Source organism: Schistocerca piceifrons, chromosome 4, assembly GCF_021461385.2.
Source record: "Schistocerca piceifrons isolate TAMUIC-IGC-003096 chromosome 4, iqSchPice1.1, whole genome shotgun sequence".
Classification (NCBI taxonomy): Eukaryota; Metazoa; Arthropoda; class Insecta; order Orthoptera; family Acrididae; genus Schistocerca; species Schistocerca piceifrons.
This window is the reverse complement of record NC_060141.1, coordinates 282,031,824-282,037,907: the sequence shown is the minus strand read 5'-3', so window position 1 is coordinate 282,037,907 and position 6,084 is coordinate 282,031,824. Positions and strand designations below refer to the sequence as shown.

Sequence of the window (6,084 nt, the reverse complement as noted above, 5' to 3'; positions counted from 1 at the left end):
TTTGGCCCACTGGAACCAGGAAGCAATTAAAATCACTGCCTATGACGTAGTGTTCTGTGTTCCCATTCAGGGGTGGAACAATATCGTCGGAATAAACGGTGATTCCTTGACCACAGCGAGATGTCCCAGAGGGCGCGTATACTTTGACAATATGGACTGCCGCCACCGTAATGACAAGGCTCTGTGCGGACAGCAAATAGATGACGTCCGATGCCTCTATGCCGTCGCTCAGAGGATGTGGCGGCTCCACCGACATCATCACTAGATGAAAAGCTGTAAGCTGCGTACCCCTTAATGTCCAATTGCAGCTCCTGACTTCTTGAAGGAGGGTGATATACAAGTCCTCTGCCCGGTGTATGCCACGGAATATGCGCGGTTTGATGGCAGTGTGGATGCCATTTACGTTGTTCGTACCCACAGGGTAGGATTGGGCCATTTTAATGCAGAATATGTAGATGCAAATGGTGGCCCCTCGGTGGTAATGGGGCCGTTTGGCTACCAAACCTTGTGGCAGACGTGTTTGACGCGGCCCCTCTGTGGATGTTAGTCTCTCCACAGGATGGGCCCCCATCCCCTGTGGTGGAGGAGCGTTATCTGCTTCAATTTCACCAGCCCAGTCGCCAAGCCACGAAGCTGTCAGTGACAGCATGTCATTGCAGACAATGACCTCCAACGTCTGGTCTATTTCCTGAGCGGCGTTGGGCGTGGGGGACGTCTGGGGTGGGCGAGTCTGCCGTCCTGTCCATCAGGCACGATGCCTGCCTTGGGTCAGTATGGTACAGTCTTTCGGCAACGACGAGTCAGAGACGATGTCGGCAGCTTGCTCCCAATCTCCGCCCTGTTGGTCGTCTTCCGTCAAGAGGCGGCGTTCCTTATGGTGCTTTGGTAACATCTCTTTCCGGATCGCAGGTCCTACCTCGCAGAAGCGTCGGGGACAGTGCTTTCGGCCGTGTGAACGGCATCCAGAATCGACGCCTCCGGCTCAACGACGTGGTGGTTTTGGCGGGAATTGTGTCCTCCAAAGGAGTATCGCTGTGTGGCACCGCCGTCACGGCATCATCGGCGGCTCAACTCGCGATCGCGTGAGGCTGTGTTATGGGCGCGACTTCTGTGCACACCGGACGCACCGCTCCCTCGTACGTTTGTGGTAACTCGGACGGCACCGCTGTCTGTACTGGTTCCGCACGTGGCACCTGGGCATGGCGGCACTGGCTGCCTTTGATCGGGCATGGTCTTCCTGTCCACAACCGGCACACGTCCGCGGTTGCCCATCATAAATAATGATGGCTCGGCAGCTGCAGACGGACACGTACGACGGCACGTGTTTGTGGAGTTCGATCCGTACCTGTCAGACGACATTGAGAACGTGATAAGTTTCAAAGACGTTCCACTTCTCTTCCATGTAGCTGAGGACCGTGCCATACGGCCATGAGACGTTATTGACCAGCGCGGCAGGAACTTCGAAAGTCAGTTCTAATGTGCGCACAGTACGCACACCCATACCCACGTAGTGCACGGTTACAGTGCCCACCTTACCATCAGCACGACGAGAGCGGTGGCCCTTGGTGGAACGTCGCACTATGTCGGCAAACGCCTCTTCGTTCTTCATCTTGAGGTGGACTGTACTGGAAGTGACAGATTAATACCTATCAGCTCATGTGGATTGAGATACATGTGGTCTCTCAAAAGCAGATCGACTTCATAAGCATTTGTACGCGCATAGGAATCGCCGAAAGTGATTTTTATCGTCTCCAGGCGGTAAGAGAACGCCATATCTAGTGTGAGAATTCACAACAAGCAATGAAGTACCTCGCACAGCGAGTAAACGAACACACGTGCGGAGAGCTGCCTAGTGCGCCGTGCGTCCGGAACGTGTCGCAGCTGAAGGCCGAGTTTTATATTTTCAAAATATCAAATGCTTCACGAATTTGCGTCTAATCTTGCTCAGAGGCCATGCTGAACTTCTCTGTATCGTTCCAACTTTACTGTATGTACTGCCCAAGCAAGTACATCACCACATCACACTGCTGTTTCTTTCCACCCTGAAAGGGGGTATACTCCACTTTTCACGTAACACTTGTTAACTCATTCTTTACTGTGACAATAGAGGGCGAATAAGATAAACTTTAGGCCCAATAACGTCTTGGAAAAATGCTCGAATATACACCAGAATAACACCTATACTGATCCAACTCGACGTTTGGAACGGTTACCGTACATTTTACAAATGCATATGTCGATAGGCCGAAGGTGTGAGATGAGGGCATACAGTGAAAAGCTTCATGCTTCCTTAGAAATCACACGAGATGGTCGTGATGTTTCCCGTAAAAATTGCATTTAAATGATTTATGGTTTCGTAGCTAGAAAATTTTCCAAAGAGCGAAACTGCTTCAGCTCTAATGCAAAACAGTGGGGCCAAGATCTGTAGTGGTCTGTATTAAGACGGTTAATCTAACTGAAACCGTCCAGTATCTTTCGGTCCTCGAGTATTTCTCCTCCTCTTGTGATTATTGAACAGATTATTCGCTGTTTCTAGCTGAAATTTATTAAAGAAATCATTTAGTCTTCCTCCTTTCTCATTAACAATACCAAGCCCCCAGTCTCCAGTAACCCTTTCTTCTGCTCATTCTCCTACAACTGCATTCCAGTCCTCCACGACTACTAGATTTTCATTTCCCTTTACACACTGCATTACCCGTTCAGTGTCCACATGTACTTTCAGCTCGCGACGTCGGCGTGTGTACCTGAACTATCGTTGCCCGTATTGATTTACTGTCGATTCTGATGAGAACAACCATCCCACTCAACTGTCGACAGTAACACACTTTCTGCCCTGAATGAATTCTACTCCCGTTGTCCCATTTTCTGCTATGTTGTTATTACCCCATACTCATCTGACCAGGAATCCTTCTCTTCTTTCGATTTCACTTCACTGACCGCCACTGTCTCTAGATTGAGCCTTTGCATTTCCATTTTCCCATTTTCCGTTTACTCTACCACGTTCAGTCTTGTGACATACCACGCCCCGCCTCGTAGAACGTAATCTTTCCGTTGGTCGCTCATTCTTTTTCTCGTTTTCACCTAGTCCTTGGCAGCTCGTTAACAGAGACTCGAATGGGGGTAATCCGGAATCATTAGCTTATGAAAAGGTCATCATGACACTTCTTCAATTACAGGCCACATGTCCTGTGGATACACATTACGTTTTTTTTGATTGGGTAGTTTCAATAGCCTTCGGCATCCTCATACCGTTGATAATTGCTGGATTTATCCGTCTTTAGGGACAGGTTCCCAGCCCAAGGCCAACAGAATGCCGTCAGCTTCTGACGTTCCTCCGCCCTCTTTGACAAGGCCTTTGATAGGCTGAGGGTGATTTCTTATGCCGGGAGTCTTCAGAAGTCAAGGCTAATTACTATTCGATAAGGTGGTGACTGCGTTCTATCCAAGGACTGAGGACGTTTCGATCAAAGACGCTAACCCTACTCGACGTGTGCAGCTATATTGGGTTGTAATACGTACTCAGTAGCAGATATAGACCCAGATCAAATGTATTCGTGATGAAGAGTAGAGTGAAATTTAACAGATTATCAGGTTACTTCCCATTTGGAAGATGGGTGCACTCTGCGACTGTTACGTGATTTATAAATTATAGAGCACAGCAATCAGTCGTCCTTTTCTTTTCTTTTTTTTCAGGTGTTGTTACGCAAATCCAGATTTCGGATAGTGCCTAGCGATTATCAATGCACTATTATAAAAAATGGCTCTATGGGACTTACCATCTGAGGTCATCAGTACCCTAGAACTACTTAAACCTAACTAACCTAACGACATCACACACATCCACGCCCGAGGCAGGATTCGAAACTGCGACCGGAGCGGTCGCGCGGTTCCAGATTGAAGCGCCTAGAACCGCTCGGCCACACAGGCCGTCGCACTATTTTTGTTTAATCTTGATGCATGTAAGTTCCCTGTTGTTCGGGCATTAGTCACAGTTCTTTGAATACTACAGTAGTATTCAAATAACTGTGACTGATGCCCGAAAAACAGGGAACTAACATGCATCGAGATCGAAAAAATTGTAGATTGATAATGGCTAGGCACTAGCTGAAGTCTGGATTTGCGTAATAACACCTGAAGAAAAACGACGACTGATTGCTGCGCTGTATAATTTATAAATTTAAGAGTTTATTCAGGAAGAATACATACGCAGAGACGTTTGATACGGAAGTGCTACAGATCCAGCAATATTGAATAAATCAGCTGGAAGTACAGATGTAGAGAAATGGACTACTCTAAAAAGGGTGTCCACAGAACTTTGAAAGAAAACCACAGATACAAAGAATGAACTGCAAAGAATACGTACGTAACAGAAGAAATATTTCAGTTGATCGATGAAAGAAGGAAATACAAAAATAATCATGGAAATTAATGAATAGGGAAATATAAATATCCGAAGAATGAAGGCAATAGAAAGTGCATCGAAGATAAGACGAAATGGCTGCATGAAAAACGTGAAGAAGTCGAAAAAGAAATGATTGTCGGATGGACGACTCAGCATACAGAGAAGTGAAACAATCTTCGGTGAAATTAAAAGTAACTGTGGTAACATTAAGAGTGACATGGGAATTGCACTCTTAAATACAGAGGAGTGAGCGGATAGGTGGAAAGAGAACACTGAAGGTTTCTAGGTGGGTTAAGATTTATTGTGATAGAGGTAGAAACAGGAGCCGATTTCGAAGAGATGAGAACTTAAGAGAGTTTTGGAGGCCTAAAGATCAAGTGCGGCAGAAGCGACAGATAATTTTCCATCAAATTTTTTAAATCATTGGAGGAAGTGGCAACAAATTGACAATTTGCGTCGGTGTGTATAATGTATGAGTCTGGTAATGTACCATCTGACTTTCGGAAAAATACCATCCACACAATCGGGAAGACTCGATGAGATGACAAATGCGAGAATTATCACACAGCCTATCAGTTCTTTCGTCCATGTTGCTGACAAGAGTGATGTGCAGAAGAATGGATAAGACAGTTGAGGATGTCTTCGGTGAAAATCAGTTTGACTTTAGCAAAGGTAAACGCACTAGATAGACAACTGAAAAGTTGCTGTAGATAAGGGAATCAAGACTACAGAAAAATAAAGACACGTTCATCAGGTTTGTCGACTTGGAAAAAAGCGTTCGACAGTATTAAATAGTGCAAGATGTTCGAAATTCTGAGAAAATTACAGCCTTGGGCCATAATAAGTGTGGAACACCAAGAACAAAGTGCTCAGATTAGAGAGGGTGTAAGACAGGAATGTAGTCCTTCGTCCCTCCTGTTCAATGTACACATCGAAGAAGCAATGATGGAAGTAAGATTCGCTGATGGCTTTGCTATCCTCATTGAACGTGGAGAAGAAATACATATCTACTGAATGGAATGGACCGTCTGTTGTGTACGGAGAATGGATTGAGAGACAATTGAAGAAAGACCAAGGGCACGAAAAGAGCGAGATATTTAACATCAGTATTGATGGTCACGTAGGAGGTGATATAAAGGTAGCAAAATACCCAATGACGGACGGAACAAGGCTGGCATAAAAAACATGCCAGTACTGACGAAAATGAGATGCTGGCGAAGAGAAGTCTACTTGTGTCAAACACAGCCATTAATTTTAGGAATAAATTTCTGAGAATGTACGTTTGGAACACAGCATTTTATGGTAGTGAAACACTGACTGTGGTAAAACCAGAACTGAAGAGAACCTAAGCGTTTTAGATTTGGTGCTACAGACGAATGCTGAAAGAAGACAGAGATTACAATAGATCCAGCAAGTAATTAAGGAAATAGGTTGCAAGTGCTACTCCGAGATGGAGAGGGTGAAGAGGTTGTCAGAGGAGAGGAATTAGTGACGGGCCTTATCAAACCAGTCAGAAGACTAAATAAAAGGAAGAAATATTATAATAGTTGGATGCCATAATACGTAAATACTAGGATTTTCCTTCAAAAACCCCTGGACCAAATCCCTTCCCTTCTGTGTTTCGTTGTTTCGTTTCAACTGTCCTCAGTGGCGTCTACAAGTAATGACGTCACCCTTCATTC

General features: G+C 45.4%; 1 non-coding gene across 1 annotated transcript; it reads right to left on the bottom strand.

Annotated features, from left to right (window-relative positions):
* Positions 1 to 1,904: 1,904 nt before the first annotated feature.
* Positions 1,905 to 2,010, bottom strand: LOC124796965. The gene has a single exon (XR_007016857.1). It is a non-coding gene; the product is annotated as a U6 spliceosomal RNA (small nuclear RNA).
* Positions 2,011 to 6,084: the final 4,074 nt, after the last annotated feature.